Raw genomic sequence first — 24,213 nt, forward strand, 5'->3', positions numbered from 1 at the left:
GAACTAAATGGGACATACTCTTCTTCTTGCTCACGACAAGGTTTGCAATTTTTGAAGGATGGTTTGATTTGGAGGGTTGGTAATGGCAAGACAATTAATATTTGGAAGGATCCATGGATTCCCCGAGGGGATACAAGAAGGGTCATCACCCCAAAAGGTGCCTCCATCCTCCAGAAAGTTGAAGAGTTGATTAATCCGGTCACTGAAGATTGGGATGAACAGCTAGTGCAAGACACATTCTATGAAGAAGATGCAAATATCATATTGTCACCGCCGATCTCTGTTGAGACAGAAGATTTCTTGGCTTGGCACCCAGATCCTAATGGAAAATTTTCTGTTAAATCTATGTATGTTCTAGGAACAAAGAGGAGGGATCACCAAAATAGCCGTGACACATCCACCGCATATGCAGAAGGAAGGGATTTTGATTGGTGCAAAATATGGAAATTGAATGTGCAAAACAAAATCAAAATGTTTGTCTGGTGGATGGCTCATAATGCTTTGCAGGTGAAATTAAACATTGCAAGAAGAGGCGTGGATCTTGATACGCGGTGTCCGATGTGCCTAAGGTCTGATGAAGATTCAGGTCATCTATTTTTTAAATGTAAGGCGGTAAAGTTGTGCTGGCGCTTGCTGAATATGGAGGACATAAGAATCATGCTGATGGCAGAAAATTCGCCCAAGGCAGTGTTGGAGAAAATTTGGGGCTTTAACACAGATAACCAATGTAAAATAATTTTATTTATGTGGTGTTGGTGGTCTGCACGTAATAAGACAAACTCAGGTGAAAGAAAGAAATCTGCGCATGAAGTGGTTAATGACTTTTATTTCAATTTTCAGGTGTGGAGAGATACAACACACACGAGGAAGACTTTAACCTCAAATAGCAAGCCAAAATGGAAAGTCCCACCAGAAGATGTTTACAAGATCAATTGTGATGGAGCTTTTATCCGCGGGATAAATAAAGCTGGATGGGGTTTTGTCATTAGAGATCACACTGGCAGTGCGATAGCTGCTGGTGCCGGCTTTGCTAATTTCCTAACGAGTGCTCAGCATGCTGAGGCAGTTGCTTGTTTGAAAGGTATGGAGTGTGCTGCTGGTTTAAGAATAAGGCGTATTATTTTGGAGACTGATGCAGCTTTTGTGGCCAAGGCTTTATCTGCTCCAGGGGTGGACAGATCTATCTTAGGCACATTATTAGGTGATATCAAGGCTTTAATGTATGAAGAATTCTCTGAATGTATTATATCTCATGTATCCCGAGATTGTAATACAGTGGCTGATACTCTAGCGGCTATGGGCTTAAACTGTACGAACGGTCCTTTGCTGTGGCAAGGCTGTATACCAGACTTTGTAACTTTGTTGGTGTCTGGTGATAAGCCATGAACACCTGACTAATGGAACTTGTTATCCATTTCAAAAAAAAAAAGCCTCGGCCATGACGATGAACTTCATCTTGCCCACCACAATCCCCACAGCCTCTGCCTCCCTCCTCCCCATTCGCCGCCATCCCGCAGCCGGCCTCTCCCTCCCCTTCCCCCACAAGCCCAACCGCTTCCGAATTCCACCCAAACCCCCACGCTTCTCCAGAATCCCCTCTATCTCCCGCTCCCTCAAGACCCCGATAGTCTGCGTCCTATTCCTGCTCGCCGCAGGCCTCCTCTCTCTCTCTCTCTCTCTCTCTCTCTCTCTCTCTCTCTCTCTCTCTCTCTCTCTCTCTCAGGCGTCCACCCGTTCCCCGCCCTCGCTTCCGCGACTTCTTCCGCTCCCCCGCCAACTCTGCAGCCACAGAAAATCGAGGGTCAAGACGAAGACGAGCAGCAAGAATCCGAAGAGAGGAAGCAGGAGGTCGAGAAAAGCAGAGGAAAAAGAGAAAGAGGAGCAGCACGAGGATGAGGATGACGACGAGATGCGTATGTATTCGGCGATTCTGAGCCGCGACCCCGGCGATGTGGACGCGCTGAAGTGCGCGCTGTACGCCAAGATGAGGCGCGCGGACTGGGGTGGCGCACTCCGGTATGCGCGGCGGCTGCGTGACGCCGAGCCCGGCGAGGTGGAGTGGTGGCTGATGGTGGCGCAGCTGCACGAACTCAGTGGGGACCTCGCCGAGGCCGAGCGTCAGTTCAGGGAGGTCCTAGCAGAGGAGCCTCTTCTCGTCCGTGTTCTCCATGTGGGTATAAGTATAACATACATGCTCCTTCTGATCTAAAGTATCCACTAACTGGAATTGTTCTTGTTGGTATGGTTACATTTGTCACATTATGATATCAGATTATGCTATGATTATTGGTTTCTGCTTGCCTTGGTACTGACCAAAGATCGAACATGTTCTAGACATTGAGAATTCGAATTGGTACTTCTGGCAATTGCAATAGGTTGTTAACAAAAGGTAATTCCACAATTCCATTAACATCATGGCAGTTTACTGCAGCTATTTCTAACCTATGCTAGACCTGTCCTAAGAATCCACATAATGTTGTTTAATGCTTAGAATTCTCAGAATGGAACAAAAATACATTTGTGTCGGGTACCATGATTAGGGGCACCCTAACCAGGGGACTAAAATCGTCCTAAAAACGCAAACACGTGTTAAGGCAACCGGGCCCACGAAGGCCTATAGCCTCCTTCCAATCTGGAAGAAAGGAAATGACTCAAAGAAGTCCAATACGCGGCCCACGTACTCAGTGCGGCCCATCCGCACCCCCCTCGAACCCGCGGGGCGATCTCCGCCTCGCTTGAGGGCTCCCCGCCGAGACCCTCGACCGCACCCTACGTCTCCGCCTCGCTCGAGGGTAGCGAGCCTACCCTCGGGGGAGCGGATCGTCTCTGCCTCGCTCGAGGCCACCCCTCGACGGAAAGGACAAACGGCACTTCCGCTCACCCGCCCGCCGTACGAAGGCATTAAATTCCAACTACTCCTCCACAGCGCCCGGGTCAGATGGCGTCAGACCGCCATTCCCCACAGTGGCTATGACCGGAGTCCCGTCCGCCAACTCCGGTCACTGCTCCGCCATTCCGGACGCTGTGGCGACACTGCGGGAACCTGCGACGCAGTGCAAGACGTGCTCGGCACTGCTCTAGCTACTGTACTGCCAACTCCCCATACCTCCTTCAAGTTTTCCCCTCCGCGGAGCCCTCGAACGTGTAGGACCGAGAAATGCGACCAGAGGGGGGGTGAATGGGAGCCGATCAAAAATTTTCGCAAATGAAAGTTTGGCCTTGATCCCAATTACGCACCCAACCCAAGAGTCCTAGGTGATGTGCAGAGTAGCTATAGGGGGGCTACACTAACACAAAACAACCCTAGGAACAAGAGTGAACAAGCGTGGAAGCAAACACGAGAAAACAGCACAAGAACCAGCAAGGTATATATCACCGGTTGATCCGACGCTCACAGAATTGAGTGTGTCGGTTAAACCGATGATACAGAGCCTGCAGCACGTGAAAATGGCAGCACCGGTTTATCCGACGCAGCGGTTTGAACGTCGTCGGTTCAACCGGTGATGCAACACCGGATGATCCGACAAAATCAAAGTCGAATGCCGGTGCAGTTGTCCAGAGAGACTGCAAAAAGGAACGTTCTGAGCACCGGTTCAACCGACGCTAGGAAACATGCATACGCCGGTTGAACGATCAAAGCTGCACACCCAACAACAACGCCGGTTGAACCGATGCTTGTAGAGACCAAAGCACCAGTGCAATAGAAAAACACCAGAAAACCCTAAAGCCCGAAACTTCTATTCACCGGTTGAACCGACGATCACCTAGACAAGCGTCGGTTTAACCGGTGATAGGAAAAAATCAGCACGACGCAGAACCTCTATTTTTGCTCGCGGCTCGATCCAAAACTTGATGATTCTAGAATCAAAACAAGTCCAAATCTCACCAAAATTTGCAGGCACGATCGCAAAGACATTGTGAACCTACCCACCAAAGGACTCGACGATTCACTCCATGGTTTGAGAGGAATCAACGAAATCCCGAGCAAGAACAGGGTTTTCTCAAAATGTGAAACGCTTAAGAACTTCGATTCTAAGGAGCTCGTGAATCCTAGGGGTTTTGCACTAGGCAAGAGGATAAGAATTCACCACGAAGAGCTCTAAGAACCACCATGATCTCGTGCACACAAAGAATCAACACGGAATGGAAAATCCATCACAAGGAAGACGAGAAACATACCAAATTGAACGAAATCAAAAGCCCCGAGGGCACAAGGAGGGAAGGGCCTCCTTTCCCGATCAAATCACGTACAAGGTCTCAAGAATCCATCTCCAAAATCTCAATCCCAGAGGAGGAAGAGAAAGAACAGAGAGGAAGAAGGAGACAGGGAGGGACGCCGCCTGTATCTTGTACGCCAGCCAGGGAGAGGAGAGCAAGGGCGCTCCAACTCTGCCTGCCTTTTATCCATCCGTGTGTTGTTGCCCTCCCTTTCTTTCTTCTCCTCCAAGTCTCCCTCTAAAGACTAGAATACCCCTAAGTGCTGAAATTAAACTAGAAGGCCCTTAGGGGCAAAATCGGAAAAGATACATTGAAGACCATCCGACGGCTGCGACGACTTGGAGAAGTTTTCTTCGACCCAATGCAATCCCTCTGATGTCGTCACGCGTCCTTCTGGAATCTTCACGGGGGCAGTTTTGGGAAAACTGCCGAAACCGAGTTCGGGGGCGGATTTGGAGGAACCGCCAAACCTTCCCGCACGATGTTTCCGGCACACCCGCCAAGCCCGATGTCGCCACGTGTCCGACCTTCCGTCGGAACCCTAGCGCCTTCGTCATCCAGACGCCATCGCCATCTCCCTCCGATTTGGCCGCCGTCGACGCATCCCAGCCGTTGGTTTTTCCCGAGCTACCAACAAACTCCACACCGTCCCGCCTTGGCGCCAGGAGTGGATCGCAACGCGGCCCAGCAGTGGCCCAAGCATCTGGGCCGCCCTTCTCCACCGCACAGTCGTCCGGTCGGGCCTCCAATGCCACCGCAAGGTCTCCCGCCTCCGCATGGTCGTCAAGCTCCTTGCCACCGCAACGCCGCCTCATGGTGCATCGACACGTGCCTCGCTCTTGTCCAAACCATCTCGCTGCCACCGTGCCATCCGTGTACCTGCACACCACAGACCAAGAACCGACGCAATCTCCACAGAGTCGCGACTACACACAGTTAGTCCACTCCACGTGTTGGCAATCACTCTTCACACCAAGGAGCAGGCCTCCACTTCTAGCAGAGACCTGGGAGCTTCCCTCCCTCTCTCGCCTCGTTTGTACCCCCTACTACAGGCACCCCCGGTGCAGGACAGTACAGTGCCCTCGCACACCCCTTTGCTGGACGTATGGCCCCACGGTCGGAACCAGGATAAACCCGTGCGTGACTGTGTTGCCTCTTGCATCAACATTTGGGACGAGGAACACACAGCATCATAACTAGTTGGGTCCGGACCGCCGGGTCAGGACGCCGACAGTTGGCGCGCCAGGTAGGGGAGGGCTGCATGACATTTCTCTTTTGTTCCCATTTGATCTTCATGGATGGCGAGCAGATCCAACCCATTTCCCATGGGCGCCTCGGATCCGCTCCAAGTGGGATACGTGATTTGGTTCGGGAGTCTTGAGTTCAGGGCAACCGGCAACGGTTACCTCATGGAGCTCCTCTCGCCCAGACGCAACCCCGACAATCCGACTTCACCAGCCCGGCACAACAGGCGCTCGGGCCAGCACTCGCGGCAAGCGCGCTTGGAGCGGCGCAGGGCGGCATGCCTCATCTCCCCCACGTGGGTCGAGGTTGGCATGTCGCAACTTAGCATCGTGGCCGATAGGAGCCACCACTTCGACGTCACGTGTTCCGGCGCCGTCTTCGCCGTCACCATCATCGACTGCAGCCCCAGTGCTTCCCAGGGAGGGTGCGACTGTGCCGTCGCCCTTTCCCTTCAGGATGCGCAACGTTGCCACTTATGCCTCTTCATCCAGCACCAACTTCACGGAGTACGAGGATCTGCCGGGTCATCACCTCCTCTCGATCCGCAATCTCATCGCATCATCTCCTGACGATTCCTACCCCGAGACGGCGAGCTCGATCGCCGATGACATCAAATTCTTCATGAACAATTTCACGGCCGAGGAGGCCGACGACTACTCCAGGGTCCGTGACCTCGACGCTTTCCGCTCATTCCAGCTCGCGGCGGCTTACTGCCTCATCTGTTCCGAGGACTCCAGCGAAGGGGATTACGATCCCACTCGGGAGTGCTTTATGGCCGAGCTCGCGGACGAACAGAACGACAACGCCCCGGGCAATGACGGGAACGGCGGGGCAGACGCGCCGGCAAACAAAGAGGTGGTACCTGTCGTGACCCCTTCTTCTTCGTCAAGCTCGGCGGCGCGGCAGGCACAGCTGGCGCAACTCAAGGAGCTTCAAGCCAAGCTCGACGAGCAGCGTCGGCAAACACAAGAGCTGCACACCGCACTCGAGTAGCAGCGCCCCGTGCGTGGCGCACATGCCCAGGAGGCGGCGCACGTCGCCCGAGAGCGGATCCTAGCCAACGACAACATCGACAAACCTCCGGAACTGAAAATGGCTGGCGAAAATCTCATCACTGCGGCCTACCTACTCCAAGCAATGTCCGAGCCATCAATGACTTCGGGTCGCAACCTGCGCCGCGAGGCACAGGTGCTCATCGAGCAAGCTGCTGTGCAGCAGGTCGAGAGCTCTGCATCTCTCATGGTCTCGAAGCCCGGAGGTGCAGCACGCCAGGGCCGCGAGGCCTCGGCGCACTCTCCCCGAAAGGAAAGGGGAAGGCAGCCGCAGCAGACGGTACACGACATGCGCGGACACGCCGGCGACGGCGACGCCCGCAACATCATCAATGGCAGGAAGTACACCCCTCGACGGGGTGGCCGCTTCGATCCCGAGCACGACAGGGGCGAGTCACCGGAGCCTCCGGGCACCCGTGTGTTCAGCCGAGAGATTCGTACCGCTCTCTTTCTCCCGCGCTTTCGACAGCCCACCACCCTCGTCAAATACTCGGGCGAGACTGATCCCGCGGTCTGGCTCAACGACTACCGCCTAGCATGCCAGCTGGGTGGTGCGACGGACGACGCGGTCATCATCTGCAACCTCCCCCTTCACCTCGCTGATGCCACACAAACGTGGCTCGAGCACTTGCCCACGGACCAGATCCACAACTGGGCCGACCTAGTCAAGATCTTCGTAGGCAACTTCCAGGGCATGTACGTGCGCCCTGTGAACTCCTGAGACCTCAAAGGGTGCCGGTAGAAGCTCAATGAGTCCCTGCGCGACTACGTGCGGCTCTTCTCCAAGCAATGCACCGAGCTTCCCAGCGTCACCCACGTCGAGGTCATCAACGCCTTTCTCGAGGGCACAACATGCAGGAACCTGATGCACGAGTTTGCACAAAGCCATCCCGCCAGTACCAACGAGTTGTTCGATGCCGCCACCAACTACGGAGCCGGCGAGGAGGCAGTTGGTGCCATCTTTGATGGCAAGGCGAACAAGTGCAAGGAAGATGCGCCCGCAGAGGGCGGCAGCGTCAAGACCAATGCCCCCGCCAAGAAACAAAAGCGAGGAAGAAGGGAAAGAAGCCGGCCCCACCGAGCCAGCGTGGACCGGGACAGGCAGAAGACTCCGACGAGGCCGTCGTCGCTGCCCCGGACCGCAAAGGACCTCGAGGCCCCCCTCGAGGCAGTAAAGGCCTGTTCGACGACATGCTCAAGAAGTCGTGACCTTACCACAAGGGCTCGGTCAATCACACCCTTGAGCAATGCGAGATGCTCCGGAAGTACTACAACTGCATCGCGCATCGCGACGAGGACAAGAAGAAGGATGCTAGTGACAAAGGTGGAGACGACGAGTTCCCCCCGGTGGAGAGCGCCTTCTTCATCTTTGGAGGGCCGACGACGAATATGACCTCTTGGCAGCGCAAGCGTGAGCACCGGGAAGTCTTCTCCGTCACCAAGGCCACACCATCCTACCTCGACTGGTCGGAGGACACCATTTCTTTCGGTCGCGAGGACCACCCTGACTACGTCCCACACCCGGGACGGTACCCGCTTGTCGTCGACCCCATCATCGGCAACACCCGCTTCTCCAAAGTGCTCATGGACTGAGGCAGCAGCCTCAACATCATGTACGCCCACACCTTGGAGCTCATGGGGATCGGATTGAACAAGCTCCGCCCTAGCAAGTCGCCATTCCATGGCGTTGCGCCGGGGAAGTGAGTCCAACCCCTCAGCCAGATCGACCTACCCGTATGTTTCGGCACGACAGCCAACTTCCGCAAGGAAGTGCTCACCTTCGAGGTGGTGGGGTTTCTGGGAGCCTACCACGCCATCCTTGGCCGTCCCTGCTACGCCAAGTTCATGGCCATCCCCAACTACACCTACCTCAAGCTGAAGATGCCGGGTCCAAAGGGTGTCATCACCGTCGGCTCCTCGTTCGAGCACGCTTACGAGTGCAACGTCGAGTGCGTGGAGCACGCGGAGGCTCAAGCGGAGGACGAGGCCCTCACAGCCACACTCGACAAGATGGCAAGCGAGGCCTTGGACTCCACGCACCGGCACGCGGGCAGCTTCGAACCCACCGAAGGTATCAAGAAGGTGCCCCTTGACCCGAATCACCCCGACGACAAGGCGTTGCAGGTCAGCGCCACCCTTGACAGCAAATAGGAAGTGGTGCTCGTCGACTTTCTCCATGCCAACGCAGACATCTTTGCGTGGAGCCCCTCAGACATGCCTGGCATACTGAGGGAAGTCGCCAAGCACTCCCTTGACATCCGACCCAACTCCAAGCCGGTGAAGCAGCGCCTGCGACGCTTCGACGAGCTCAAGCGCCGAGCGATCGGCGAGGAGCTGCAGAAACTTCTGGCGGCCGGATTCATCAAGGAGGTATTCCATCCCGAGTGGCTAGCTAATCCTGTTTTAGTGATGAAAAAGAATGGAAGTTGGAGGATGTGCATAGACTACACTAGTTTAAATAAAGCATGCCCAAAGGTTCCCTTTCCTTTGCCGCGCATTGATCAAATCTTCGATTCAACTGCAGGATGCGAACTTTTATCCTTTCTTGATGCTTATTCCGGTTACCACCAAATCAAGATGAAAGAGTCCGACCAGCTCGCGACCTCTTTTATCACCCCTTTCGGCATGTACTGCTATGTCACGATGCCTTTTGGCCTCAGAAACGCCGGAGCTACATACCAGCAGTGTATGCTCTACGTATTCAGGGACCATATCAGGCGCCACGTAGAAGCATATGTCAATGACATCATTGTAAAATCCAGGAAGGCGGACGACCTGGTCGCTGATCTCAGGATCGCGTTTGATTGCCTAAGGGAAAGGGTGTAAAACTCAACCCCGAGAAGTGCGTGTTCGGAGTCCCTCGAGGCATGCTCTTGGGCTTCATTGTCTCCCAGCGAGGCATTGAACCCAACCCTGAGGAAGTCTCGGCCATCACTCGGATGGGACCGATCCGAGACCTAAAGGGGGTACAGAGGGTCATGGGATGCCTAGCGTCCCTCAGCCGATTCATCTCGCGTCTCGGCGAGAAAGGCTTGCCCCTGTATCGACTCCTGAGGAAAACTGAGCGCTTCACGTGGACCCCCGAGGCTCAAGAAGCCCTCGACAGACTGAAGGCATCGCTCACTCATGCCCCCATTCTCACACCGCCCATAGACGGTGAGCCCCTCTACCTGTACGTAGCTGCGACGACCCAAGTGACTAGCGCGGTGATCGTTGTCGAAAGACAAGAGGAGGGCCATGCTTTTCCTGTCCAACGGCCGGTGTACTACGTCAGTAAAGTGTTGTCTGAAACCAAGACATGCTATCCGCAGATCCAGAAGCTGCTATACGCAGTGGTTTTGGCTCGGCGCAAGCTGCGCCACTACTTTGAGGCCCATCCCGTCACCGAGGTCTCGTCTTTCCCTCTAGGAGAGATAGTCTGCAACAGGGAAGCCGATGGTAGAATTGCCAAGTGCTCCGTGGAGCTGATGGGAGAAACTCTCACCTACGCACCTCGCAAGGCGATCAAACCCCAAATCTTGGCTGATTTCATCACTGAGTGGACGGACATTCAGCTGCCCCCGCCACAAATCCAAGCCGAATGCTGGACCATGTACTTCGACGGGTCGGTGATGAAAACCGACGCCGGCGCCGGCCTCCCCTTCATCTCACCCCTCAGAGAGCACATGCGCTATGTAATACGCCTACACTTCCCTGCGTCCAACAACATGGCGGAGTACAAGGCCCTCCTCAGTGGCCTCCGCATCGCCATCGAGCTCGGCGTCAAGCACCTCGACGTACACGGTGACTCTCAGCTCGTCATCGACCAAGTGATGAAGGAGTCTAGCTGTCACGACCCGAAGATGGAGGCATACTGCAACGCACTACGCCACCTTGAAGACAAGTTCGACGGACTAGAGCTCAACCACGTCTCGCGCAAGCACAATGAGGATGCCGATGAATTAGCCAAGATTGCGTCCGGGCGGACCACCGTCCCCCCAAACATCTTTGCTCGTGACATCACCAAGCCCTCCGTCGAATTCAAGGATCCGGTGGAACCGGGCCCCTCGAACGCCAAGCCCCCCGGTGGGAACCCCTCGACGGATGAGGCCGAGCCCATGGACATTGACTTTGAGACCTCCTCCATGGACGAGGTCGAAGAAATGGAGATCGATGAGGCTCCACTTTCGCAAGACTGGCGCGACCAGTACCTCGACTGGATTAACCAAGGGGTGCTACCCTCGGACCGCGCACAGGCGCAACGCGTCACTAGGCGAGCCATGTCCTTCGTTGTGATCGACAGAGAGCTCTGCAAATGCAGCCCCTCGGGCATCTTGCAATGCTGCATCCCGATCCCCGAGGGCAAGGAGCTGATCCGTGACATCCACAATGGCATCTGCAGTCACCACACCGCATCGCGCACCCTCGTGGGTAACGCATTTCGGCAAGGCTTTTACTGGCCCACCGTGGTCGCCGACGCAACCGACGTCGTGCGGACCTGCGAGGGTTGCCAGTTCTATACCCGGAAGACGCATCTCCCCGCCCACGCTCTGCAGAGTATCCCCATCACGTGGCAGTTTGCTGTGTGGGGAATGGACCTCGTTGGCCCGCTGCAGAAGGCGCCCGGGGGCTACACCCACTTGTTGGTGGCAATCGACAAATTCTCTAAGTGGATCGAGGCTCGACCCATTGGCAAGATTAGATCCGAGCAAGCTGTTCTGTTCTTTACTGACATTGTCTTCAGGTTCGGGGTCCCGAACTCAATCATCATCGATAACGGCACCCAGTTCACAGGCAAAAAATTCTTGGCATTCTGTGACAGCTACCACATACGCGTGGACTGGTCGGCTATGATGCATCCACAGACGAATGGGCAAGTGGAACGTGCCAATGGCACGATCCTTCAAGGACTGAAGCCAGGAATCTTCAACAAGCTGAACAAGTTTGGCCGGAGGTGGCTCACAGAGCTGCACTCGGTTATCTGGAGCCTGAGGACGACCCCAAGCAGAGCCACGGGTTTTACCCCATTCTTCCTCGTCTATGGCGCCGAGGCCATGCTCCCCACGGACTTGGAGTACGGGTCACCGAGGCTCAAGGCCTATCAAAGAGCAGCAGAACCAGCAAGCCCGCGAGGACTCGCTGGATCAAGTGGACGAGGCTCGAGATGTGGCGCTCCTGCACTCTGCTCGTTACCAGCAGGCCCTGCGAAGATACCAAGTGTAGAGAGTTCGACACTGAGACCTCAACAAGGGTGACCTGGTGCTGAGGCTTCGACAGGACAACAGGGGCCGCCACAAACTCTCACCACCATGGGAAGGCCCATACATCATTGCCGAGGTGCTCAAGCCCAGCACGTACAAGCTGGCGAACAAAAACGGTGAAGTCCTCACCAATGCTTGGAACATACAGCAGCTTGTAAGGATCACCGGGGTGTCCGACCCTAGAGGGGGAGGGGGTGAATAGGGTCGCTAATCGCTTTTCTATCCTAGGGCTCAATCTAATTGCACAAGATAAACCTAACACGTCCTACACATGCTAGTTATGACTAAGGTTTATCTATGCTACCCTCTACTTACCCCAAAAGACTTGCAACCTATAGTCAATCCTAATCAAACTAACTAGGAAAGTAAAGGTAAGCAAGAAAGAGTAAATGCGGAAACGTAATGCGGTAAGTAAAGCGGTAAGGGAGAGGATATGCAAACTCCCGTGAAGACACCAAGACACACGATTTAACGTGGTTCGGTTAGGACACCAAAGTCCCTCCCTACGTCCACGGCCACTTGCTCACAAAGAACAAGTGTGATACCGAGTCTCTTCGCTTGATCACCGTCTTGCCACGCCTCCAAGGCTCCCGACAAGCAAAGGCTAAGTGACACCAAGTCACAAAGACGAGGTCACCGCCACCGTCTATCTCGAAGCGTCACCACGGCACCGTCTTCACTATCTTGGAGCTTTAACACCAAGTAGGGGCCTCCTTCCCCGCACAAAGTGTCGTTGCCACTCCACACCAAGTCGGAGGGTCACACGACGAGTACAAGTGTTTGCTTGCCGCAGCAAGACTTCTCTCAAGGGAGCTCTCGCAAGAACTAATCCCTAATCAAGCACTAAGCACTCTAACAAGTGTGCTTAAGCCTATATGATGTACAATGAAGCTCTATGGTGGTTGGAGATGATCTTTAGCTCTTGTATACTTCCTTGAACTCCAGCACTCTCAAATGACCCGGCCTTGGGGGTATATATAGGCAGCACAAGCAAATATAGCCGTTGGAGAAAAGCTGCCAGAAAAACGCTTAACGCCGGTTAATCCGATGCTCCCAAATCGCCATCGTCGGTTTAACCGGTGATACTAAACTGCCCACTGAAAACTAGCCGTTACGTGTACGGGCAATCAACCGACGCAATCGACCGGTGTATGTAATGTTAGCGTCGGTTTAACCGGTGAGTGCAACTGTCCTCTGATCCTTGAAAAACAAACTCTCTGGACAACTGCACCGACGCCATTAACCGGTGCATCATCGGTTCATCCGATGTATGCATTTTCCTTGGTCTGCTTCTGCCATTGCACCGACGTATTCAAACTTCCTATCGTCGGTTCATCCGGTGCCAAACCCTAGCCCGCAGGCCATCTCTGTCATTGCACCGATGAGTACATTTTGCCTTACGTCGGTTTAACCGGTGATACTAAAACTTCCCAGACGTGCTCAAGTCAATGCACCGACGTGTGTAATTTGCTTGGCGTCGGTTCAACCGGTGACTTGATTTCTTTTAGGTTTCAGGGCGCTGCCCTGAGACCCGCGAGGGGCGGCTCCCCCTCGACCCCCGTCCGCTAACCGGGTAGCGGAACCCCCGTAGGGGCAGCCCTTCGGGCCTAGCTTCGCCTCTCTTCTCTTTGTCATCACTTGAACCTAAAAGCCTGAGTATATCATCTAAGCAAACACATTAGTTCAAGTGTTGCGTGTGTCATCAATCGCCAAAACATTATATTGAAATATGGCATGAGAGGCCATTTTCGCTACACAGCTACGTTGCTTCTATCCTTAGAGTTCCAAGCTATTAGTACATTGTTTTTACTCGTATTTATGATTTCCCAAAACAATAAAGGAGTATGCTTTACTTGTTTATTTTTTGGGAACCTTCCGGACCCTCGGGGGCTCGGACGCGCATGAACACTGAGGTACGTCTGGCTTTACCCTCGGCAAAGCCAAGCCTCCCTCGGGGGCTACTGCGGGGGGAACCCCCGAACGTCCACAAAAAATCGCCATTGTTTTTTCGAAAAACTTTTGTATCTAAGTTTCTCGTATACTTGGAAAAAACTGACGCGAGGCATAAGCAACTACGGTACGGGGCCGGCCGAGTCGCGGGACCGCCTACGCCTCCGGGATACGGTATCCCCCTCACCACCCCACGCTTAAGTCGCTTATGAACGCGAAATTCCTCGCAGAAGTTTACCTAAGTCGCATACGAGAACACGGAAATAGAGTAAAGAAAATGAGGGCTCGGACGCACAAGGCCTCGATGGGCCACACTATCGATTTACAGTAACCAATTTCTTACATCCACAAGTACAATTACGACGAGTACTAATTTATTACACGAGCTCCGAGGCCCAAACTTCCTGCAGGTTATCATCCCCCCTTGCGGGTCTTCAACAGCATCGAATTCGGCTATGGGGGGATGTCGGCTTCAAGCTTCGCGGCCAGGATGGTGGCGAACCCCTCGATGGTGGCGTCGGCGTCGTTCATGATGGCCGATGCAGTGTCTGGGCTGGCATCATTTGGGACCACATACCCCGACGACACCCTCTGGAGTTCCATGATGTAGTGCGTCGAGGCCACGGCAAGGGCTTGTAGGACACCGAGGCGGAAGGTGCTCTTGGCGTGCTCGGCGATCCGGCCACCTAGCGCTCGCAGGCGGCTGATCACCGAGCTACCAGACATGGCGTCGTCCCCCTCGAGCTCCTGGCACATGCTCACACCGGTCCGCTCCAGCTCAGTGTATTCAGCCTGCACCGCCATGAGCGCGGTTTTGACAGCCTCCTTCGCCGCTGTCTCGTCCGCCACTTTCTACCTCAGCTCTGATCACAAGAATCAAGATAAGTTGCGATAAACTTAGAATTAAACAACAGTGAAATTTCGAACACTCACCCGCGATATTCTTCTGTGCCTCTTCTCGCTGGTCCTGTGAAATTTCGAACACAAGGAGTCCTCCTTCTCCTTGAGGGCGGCCTTCGCGTTCCGTACGACCACCTCCTTCTCCTCAAGGGTGTTGCCCTTCTCCTCGAGGGTCCCGGTCAGCGTAGCGACGGTCGCTTTCTCACGCTGGAGCTCGACCTCCTTGCCTTGGAGCTCGGCCTCCTTGCGCTGGAGTTCGGCCTCTTTCTGCTCGAGCGCCGTCCTAACACGTTGCAGCTCGGCAGTCTGCACCTCGGCCTCCTGAGCCTTCTCCTCCGCCGCGGCCCTCTGGACGTCGCGCTCACCGGCGGTCCGCGCCAGCTCCTCCTCTAGCGCCTGCTGACTTGCCCCCAGATCTGTCATCTTGGTGTTGGCGTCGATGTTCCGGAGCACCAAGTCGGCGTTGTGCTGCCCAAGCCAGCGCATTTGGGAGTACAGCCGGGTCAGCTCGGCACTCTTTTTGCGCGAAATGTCCCTCAGCCACTGCAAGTCGAAGAGCGTGAGTGAAACGCACAAAATCAAGGCCAAATACGAACGATTCCCGGGAGGGAGCCACCTACCTGACTGATCTGGAAGTCCGTCGTTCTATGGAGCTCCAAGGCGCGATCGAGATGGTTCAAAATCTAAGAGCCGGCCTCGAACTGCGCCTTCCAGACGGCTTCCTCCTCCTGCTCGTTGTGGAGAAACTCCAAGGGGACCCCGGACTGGATGATCACCCCGTGACGAGGCACCTCGGACGTCCCCGCGCTGAGCACCTCCTCGGAGGCCGACACGAACTCGGCAATCCAATTGGCGGCGCTGGTAGCAGCAGCAGGGTCGATGTCCCTCGAGTCCCCGAACTTGTCGCTGCTCTCCAGCAGTTGCACCACTAGCACCACGTTCTTCGGTGCCGTTTGCGCCGTCGCCGCTGCAACGACACCCTCATCCCCGGCCCTCGCAGGCTCTGGGACGCAGGTTTCCTCCATTACCGGCGCCCTTGGCGCTGACTCCTCCTCCGTAACACCCTTAACCCCAGCCCTCGGGGGCTTGGAGGTGGGGGTTTCCACCTCCATTTGGCTGGCGGGACACTCTGGTGCGTCCCCACCAGCTCCTCCTGTGACCGGCTGGGGGCGCTATCCACGTCGTCCCGACCGGCCTCGATTTCGATGTCCGGCTGGGTGGCATCATTCACGCTGCCCCCGCCGACCTCCCCCTCGGCGTCAGCCTGAGCGGCTGTTACAACGCCGCTCTGGCCGGCGTCGCCCCCACTCTCCGGCGCTCGAGCCTGTTGGGCCTTCTGAGCCCCTCGGGCCATCGCCTCTTGGAGCTTCGCGGCCTTCGCCACTATGTCCACTGCGGGCAGGGGCTGCGGCGCCGTGTGCGGCGTTGCGCGCACCCCGGTCTTGAGGGCCCTGGTCGGCGCAAGCTGGGCCGCATCCCTGGCGATAGCCCCGGAGCTGGGTAGTCGGAGAAGAAATGTTGGAGTCGGCAGGATTGGGGGTCGATTAAACGAATGCGAAGGATAAAATCAAGATCACTTACCCTGACCAGGCGCTCATGCTGCGCTTGCCCGAGCTGCTCCTCCGGGCCCGCGGCACACTGACGCCTCCCGATGACTGGCCCGAGGGCGCCACCCTCGGGTCGGCCTGGCGCCTCGAGGCCGTCTACGCGGGCGTCTCCGCGCTCACCGCGGACCCGCTGCCACCCGTCGACACCACAGGCGCGCATGTCCTCCTACCTGTCGCCGGTGGAGATGACCTCTGTCCTGTCACGGGCGTAGATGATCTCCTGCCCGCTGCCGGAGTGGGCGACCTTCGTCCCGCCGCTGGCATGGGCGACCTCCGCCCCGCCCCTACTGGGGGCGGATCCACCAATGACCCCCGATGTGAGTCTCGCCACACCCAGCGTCACTGGCACATCTTCGTCGCCAACCCCTTGATAGACCGGTGGGGAACCCGTGCCTGTCGCCGCCTCGTCGTCGTCCGAGAAGTTGAGCTCGGCGTCCGAGGAGTCCTCCTCCTCCTCCTCGGTGGACTTGGGCGTGGCGGGCCACGGCTTTCCCTCCGCGTGTACAAACTTGCACGTCTTCTCGTGCTTTTCCTTCCTCTTCCTCTTCCTGGCGGCGGCCGCCTCCACCGCGCCCTTCTGCTTCTTCACCGCCTCTGCGTGTAGGCGGTTGACTTCGCGTTCCTCCAGGACCGGGGGCTTCGAGGTGTAACCCCTGCGGCTCACCCTTTGCAAAACGCAACCAAGTCAGAATAAGGGAGTGGGGAAAGGAGTAGCACAAATTGGCAACGAATTGAAACTGGAACTTACCATAGAAAGGTACCCCGTCTCGGGGCGCATCTTGATCTCCCAGAGATCGGTTGGGTTGTCGGGGAACTCCGCCACCGCGTTCTTCGCCCTCCGGGCAGCGACGTCACGGGGGAGCAGCACGTACGACGTCCTCGAGCCCGCGCTCGGGGCCTTGGGGGTGAGGTCAAAAATCGGCAGGCTCCTCTCCATGAGAGGAATCACCCTCTGCCGATGAAAGTTTGCGATGACGGCCGCCGTCGTCAACCCCTTCCTCGCCAGATGCCGTAATGCATTGGTGAGCACCTTGAGCCTGGCCTGATGCGGTGGGGGCGATACCCCCAGTCCCACTTCTCCAGCCTCTCCCGGAGCACCTTGTTGGTGAACGCCGGGAGCCGGTTGCTGAAGTTACACAGGTAAAACCACCCTCGGGTCCACCCGGCATTGGTCTTCGTCATCTTGCTGGGGATGTACAAATTCTTCCCGGTTGGGCGCAAGTGAAGCATCAGACTGCCGGCGCGGGCGAACCTCTTCGGCTGGCCCCACACGTTCTCGATGTAGAGCTCGCCGCGGAATAAATGGATCCATAGATCCCAGTGTGCCTCGATCCCCAGATACTCCTCGCAGACAGCGACGAAGACCGCCGCCTGCGAGATGGAGTTGGGGCCGAAGTTGTGCAGCTCCACTCCGTAGTATACGCACAACGCCCGCATGAATCTGCCGACGGGGACGCCGAATCCCCAACCGTGGAGCCGCGCGAGGCTCACGATGTGGCCCTCGAGGGGATTCGGCTCGGTCTCCTCCGGCCGTGGGGGAATCCACGCCGGCCACTCCGAGTTGATGTTCACCGGCAGTAGCCTGTCGGCGACCAGCTGCTCCAAGACCGCCGCGGTGGCGGTGGACCTCCCCCATGACAACGGCTCCTGGACATCCGACATCGCTCCGAACTGCCGGGGGACGCAAGGAAGCAAGCTCTACGATGGCTAAGGTGCGCTCTCGCCCTCTCCTTCTTCCTCCTCTCGCTCTCGGCTCTGGGCTCAGAATGCAGGGGAGGCGGAGAAGGCAGAGGAGACGAAGGCAAAGTGGCTAGGGGAGCCCAAACAATCCCCCTTTCCCGCTTTTATCAATCAAGACGGGTGGATTCGCCGCCGTGGCCCGAATCCACCGCATTGAATGCGGTAGGTTTTGCTGTCGCTGATGACTGGGCCCCACGACTGCGGAGTCTCCCGCGCGCGCACTTGGCAATAATTACGGCACGGTAACCGATGGGTGCAGCGCAACTGTAGCACTGTTCCATCCGTCAGCCGCCGCCCACGCCTCTTTGCCTACCCGAGGTAGCAGCCTGAAAAGGCGTGCCTGCACTGCACCGCATGTACCGGGCCACGTCGCCCATGACCAGCGGAAGACCCGCGCGCACGACCTGCGACTCCGCGCCGTTTGCAAACCGTGACGGAATATTCCCTTCGGAGGCTCTTTACCCTTGAAGGAACCTTATTTCGAGGCCTTACTGATTAGGGGTTCGAAGCCTGGCCCGTCGAGGGTTCGACAGGCGCCCCAGATCACCAGAGTCAGGGACTGCATGGATGTGCTGTACAAACTACCCTCGAACACGGAGTTCGAGACATCCTACACAGTGTTCAAGGCCAGTCGAGGGTGCCTAGCAGGGGGATCCCATCGAGGTAGAGCATCGAGCCCTCGGACTCTATCGAATGGGTCTGAGCCCCGCCTAGCGAACCTTTGCGAGTGCTTTATGTGATGTGTCAATAGACCACGAGCCGACCCTTACCGAATAGGGCACGGGCGTCCACTTGAACTACCCGATAACAGCTCTCTGAAGCAGCCATAGCTCGCGGCCCGGGCATGGGTAGCATGGTGCGCTTCACCCCTCCTCCCTACGGAAGGGCGACGAGGGTTGTAATAAAAGTCGAGGGTCCCCTGAATGCCTTCACGCAGGCCAGGGCTCGGGGTTTCCTTGCACACCGCGGCCCAGGCCGCACCCACGAATGGATCGACAACCGTCGATTGTGAAGTTCCACGTGTTTAACCAAAACCCCCACTCTTAACGCGCGCCCGCCAGATGGTTCAGCAAGACTCCGAGTTGCTGCACCAGTACGAAAAATGCCGAGGCCGGCTGAAAGGAACGCCGATGCCGGCTGAAAAGGAAGCTGAGCCGCCCTCCCAGTAAGGCAACCAAGCGGGGCGACGTTTATAGCCCTTGGACGAGTGCAACACTCCTCCAAGGCCTCAGGGGCTACACCCGCGGGTGCGCTGATGCGCCCCCACGGAGGAGACTTCACACATTCGAGGATCAAAGTCCTCTGCAGGGCTGCTCGAACGCCCTCAGCAGCATGACGGCGACATGCCAGCGGCGGCACCATGGCGCTCGAGGCGACTATGATCTGCATAGGCAACACGGAGTGGCCACCTCACTACTTCTCCAGCGACAAACCCCGACCTTGGATCGGACTCCTCCAACAGTGCTCCTCGGAGCACCGTTGTGCCCCCGCCGGGCAAACTAAGACCGCCGCGGTCCGTACCCGAGTGACACCCTCGAGGGGTTAAGCCTCTGCAGGGCTAATGCTCACCTTTACACCCTCGGTCATCCTCTCCACGAAGAAGAAGGAGACTTCATTGTTCTTTGCAAACAAAGATTACAAAGGTTTACCAGCTCGAAGCCGTCGAAAGGTACAAACGCATTGCCACCTGCGTGTCAATTTTCCCTGTCTTGAGGAGGGGCGAGTGCCGATGAAGAGCACCGAGTCCTTGGCCGACATTACAACCAGGCTGCTCGGGATTGCGAGGAGCAACCCCCAGACCGCACGGGTCCGGCGGGATGCCCTCCTTGCAAGCTTTCTTCTAGCGTCTCCTCCACCGAAGACCTTGCGGGGGGTCAAGCTGGTGGACAGCACCCTCTACACCATCTCCCCGAGAGCGACATTGTCGCCAAGAGGAACGATGTGAAGAACGGCCACCAAACCTAGCGTCGACGCCATGGTCGGGCATCTCAACACCCCTTCAGGCTGAGGGACATCACAGAGGCAGGGCCCCGCAGACCTAATGTTCTTCTGCTAATCCCACTAAAGCCGAGGGACGGTGAGCACGCCCTCTCCAGCTTTCCCCCGCCGCTCGCAAGCATTCATCTAGCATCAAAGCCTAAAGAAGCTAGGCCACCCCATCTAGGGGACGGCCGTGAAAGGCAAAGGGACACATTACGAGACTTAGGCGAAGCTAGAAGTAAGAGCAGGGAAGTTGGAGAGGCAAAGGAGTTCCAAGACCCCTATTTATAGCTGCGTCGGGTGCCAAGCCTTAACCCTGTCATAGGGGGAAGGCTTGGACCACCCGTGATGGTGCGGCACCCCACGAGCGAAAGATGCCCTCAGTTACCGTGCCGAGATGTGAATAGACAGGGCAAAGCCGAGCCCCTGCACGCTGAGCAGCGCAGCATCGGCGCTGGCCGACAGCCCTCGAACGGCGCGTCGCCAGGCAACTAGGGAAAGCAGGGCTGAGACCCTGCATGCGGGACAGCACGACATTAGCACCGGCTGCCGAGCCGCAAGCGCCATCATGACCCTGGCCAGTTTAGCACGCTGACGCGTCTCGTCACCGAAACAAAACAAAAAGGGGGCGCGCGCCTCGGAGTACTTTTTCTGCGGGCGCACTACCCAGACCGACGAGTTGTCACGTCCACCAGGCAAGCGCCCGGACACGCCGGGCGGGAACGCAACGCCGATCGATCCCATCAAGGGGTAAAATCGCCAAAATACCCTTTGGCCAAATCCCCTGACCCGACCAAAGGCTCGGGGGGCTACTGTCGGGTACCATGATTAGGGGCACCCTAACCAGGGGACTAAAATCGCCCTAAAAACGCAAACACGTGTTAAGGCAACCGGGCCCACGAAGGCCTACAACCTCCTTCCAATCTGGAAGAAAGGAAATGACTCAAAGAAGCCCAATACGCGGCCCACGTACTCAGTGCGGCCCATCCGCACCCCCCTCAAACCCGCGGAGCGATCTCCGCCTCGCTCGAGGGCTCCCCGCCGAGACCCTCGACCGCGCCCCGCGTCTCCGCCTCGCTCGAGGGTAGCGAGCCTACCCTCGGGGGAGCAGATCGTCTCCGCCTCGCTCGAGGCCACCCCTCGACGGAAAGGACAAACAGCCCTTCCGCTCACCTGCCCGCCGTACGAAGGCATTAAATTCCAACTACTCCTCCACAGTGCCTCAGTCAGACGGCGTCAGGCCGCCATTCCCCACAGTGGCTGTGACCGGAGTCCCGTCCGCCAATTCCGGTCACTGCTCCACCATTCCGAATGCTGTGGCGACACTGCGGGAACCTACGATGCAGTGCAAGACGTGCTCGGCACTGCTCCAGCTACTGTACTGCCAACTCCCCATACCTCCTTCAAGCTTTCCCCTCTGCGGATCCCTTGAACGGCATGGGCACGACCCTCGGAGGCGGCTCTGGCTTTGACCAGGACAAGACCCTGGCCTGCAGGACCGTCGGAACGTCGCCACGCCACGCCTGGAGGACGGTACCCCCTACAGCAACGACCACGCCGCCCGCTGGAGCTATAAGGATGCCGGCGCGATCTCTGCAAGGCCAAGGACGATGCCCAGGACGACTGCCACGCCAGGCGCCATATCCCACAGAGTACTTTCCACAGTGCTCGACCACTGCACCCCCGCGATTCGGAGAGAAGACGACGACTTCCACGATCCCCTGTGCATGTACACCATCCCTCCTTGTGTCTATAAAAGGAGGAGGCGGGCATTCCCTTAGGGGGGTCGGCCCATTCGGTAGAACACAACGCTCAGCACTACTCACAGAGCACATACGCTCTTCTAAGTCCCGATATTGGCACTCGCCCCAATCAACTCCTCTTCTAGCAGAGACCTGGGAGCTTCCCTCCCTCTCTCGCCTCGCTTGTACCCCCTACTATAGGCACCCCCGCTACAGGATAGTACAGTGCTCTCGCACACCCCTTTGCTGGATGTACGGCCCCACGGCCAGAACCAGAATAAACCCGTGCGTGACTGTGTTGCCTCTTGCATCAACATTTGGGACAACAAACACGCAGCATCATCACTAGTTGGGTCCGGACCGCCGGGTCAGGACGCTGACAATTTGGCTACACACTTGGTAACCAGTTCACGTGCTAGCAAGTTCAAATGCAACAGGAATTGGACGGTTGTGGCACGGCCCATGAGCCTTTCCCATAAGGGCACCCGCAACGGCCGGCGATTCCACTAGCAATTTGATTTTTTAATCAGTGAACAGTAGCTACACAGTAGTCGCTAGCGCCGAACTCCTCGCCGATCAATTTGGAGCGCTGGGAGAGAGCGCGCAGGCCCAGGAGAATAAATGCAGCCGGCGACGTCGCTAGCAACCGGCGAGGACCGTTGCGGGTGGCCTAAGCGCTATGTTTGGCTGGCTTGTCAGCCAACCAGCCAGCATTATTTTTCTCTCACACCAAATTAGCACCAGCCATCAGCCACCAGTACTTTTCTCTCGCAACAAATCAGCACCAGCCACCAGCACCAGCCAACCACAAGGTGTTTTGTGACGAATATTGTGTAGGTTTCATTAACAGACAATTTTTCATTTTAAGATGGTAGGAAGTAAAAACTACGTATCCGGAGGCTTTCTCAATATTTACTTTAGGGGGTATATAACTTGATTAGTCAAGTTTTGTAAATTTAACTGATTGGTTTGAAAAAAGAACTGATTATATGATTATATCAAGCGTTGAGGATTTCATTGGATAAAATGCAGCTATAAAAAAGAACTGCTTTTGTGAGGAATGTAGCAGAGCAAGTTCTTTACTTCAGTACTTCTTGATCTGTCTGCTCAGCATTTTGTGTTAGGCATGTGCAGCAGATTCTGAACCCAATTCTGGTCCTTGAGACATTCTTAAAACATGCTCTTTCTTATAGCCCCATTCATATGATATTTCTAAGTAGTTGGTATTTCCTCACGATCTGGTAAACACCTCAGACACTTGCAAGGACTTGCACTATGTATGCATAAGAAACTTGAAGGCCCTACTGTTTTTGAAATGCTCAAGAATGCTTTGCAAGTTGCGATTTTTGACAAAAGGGTCCCAGAAGAGCGCAACATAAAGATTCTGGTTGCACAAATGCATGTTGTCATGGTAACAAATACTTCAAATGACATAGAGTTCTGAATCAGTGGCAGTTTGTTGTTGTCTAAATGAAAGTTTTGATGGCTCACAGGGTCAGTTAGACGTTGCATCGGAGAAACTACAAAATCTTATAGACGAGGATCCTCGAGATTTTCGGCCTCACCTTTGCCGGGTACTCTTTTTATCTTCTGTGGATTGTGGTTTGTCCTGATTCCTGTCTTCCTATAAGTATCTTTGTTTTGATTCTGACTGGATTTTACTTTGTCTTACAGGGCATTGTGTATGCACTTTTAGACAGGAAAGAAGACGTAGATAAGCAATTTGATATATACAGAAGCCTTGTGCCAGATGAATTCCCAGATAAGAGTTTTATTAGTGATGTTATACTAGCAGCTAAAATGGAGTCAGATGATCGGATACAAAAGGAATTTGGATCGGAATTTCTATCAAAGAAATGATCCATTAGGATTTTCATAGCTGAATGGCTCGATGCTCCTGGTAGAGGGGGTAGATATGTTGCAGATGAGATATAAAAAGGGAAATGAGTGAGAGGTGTTTCTCCCAGCATTATTTTTCTTTGCTCCTTCTCCGTTCCTGCTGTCACTTCGAATTAGAATATCATGATGAGAGGTAAAGTGTTTATGTCCACAGAAAAATCTGCTTGAAAGTTCATACTGAAAGAAGTGTAATGATATACAGGTACATTATGAGCTCACTGCGTTGTGAAATGATATACAGGTGTACATACTGAAAGTTGTAAATTCTTTATCACAGTAATGTATTGCCTCCCCTGTTTTGCACTAGCATATCCTCTTATCATGCATTCATGTTGAGTTCCATTCATAGAACTTCCATAAGTGAGTATTGGTACTTGTAAACGAATATTTTCTATGTTCCAAACACCTATAATAAAAATAGCTCTTGTTTACATTCCTCCTGCACATACGATCCTACTATTCATACGCTTCCTTGTCACTGTGCTCTTCAATTCTTGCTTTTCAAGTGAGTATGATACTTGCAAAGGAATCTTCAAAAATCTCTAAATTCCAAGTGTGGAGAGTGAGAGATACACATAGGGGTAGTAACGGTCATACACTGTGATTTAGCCATTCCAAAAGCCAAACTCTACCCTGAATA

General features: G+C 55.4%; 1 pseudogene; it reads left to right on the forward strand.

Annotated features, from left to right (window-relative positions):
- Nucleotides 1-1,438: 1,438 nt before the first annotated feature.
- On the forward strand, nucleotides 1,439-23,549 carry LOC120696092 (annotated as a pseudogene).
- The last annotated feature ends 664 nt before the right edge of the window (nucleotides 23,550-24,213 follow it).

Source organism: Panicum virgatum, chromosome 2K, assembly GCF_016808335.1.
Source record: "Panicum virgatum strain AP13 chromosome 2K, P.virgatum_v5, whole genome shotgun sequence".
Lineage (NCBI taxonomy): Eukaryota > Viridiplantae > Streptophyta > Magnoliopsida > Poales > Poaceae > Panicum > Panicum virgatum.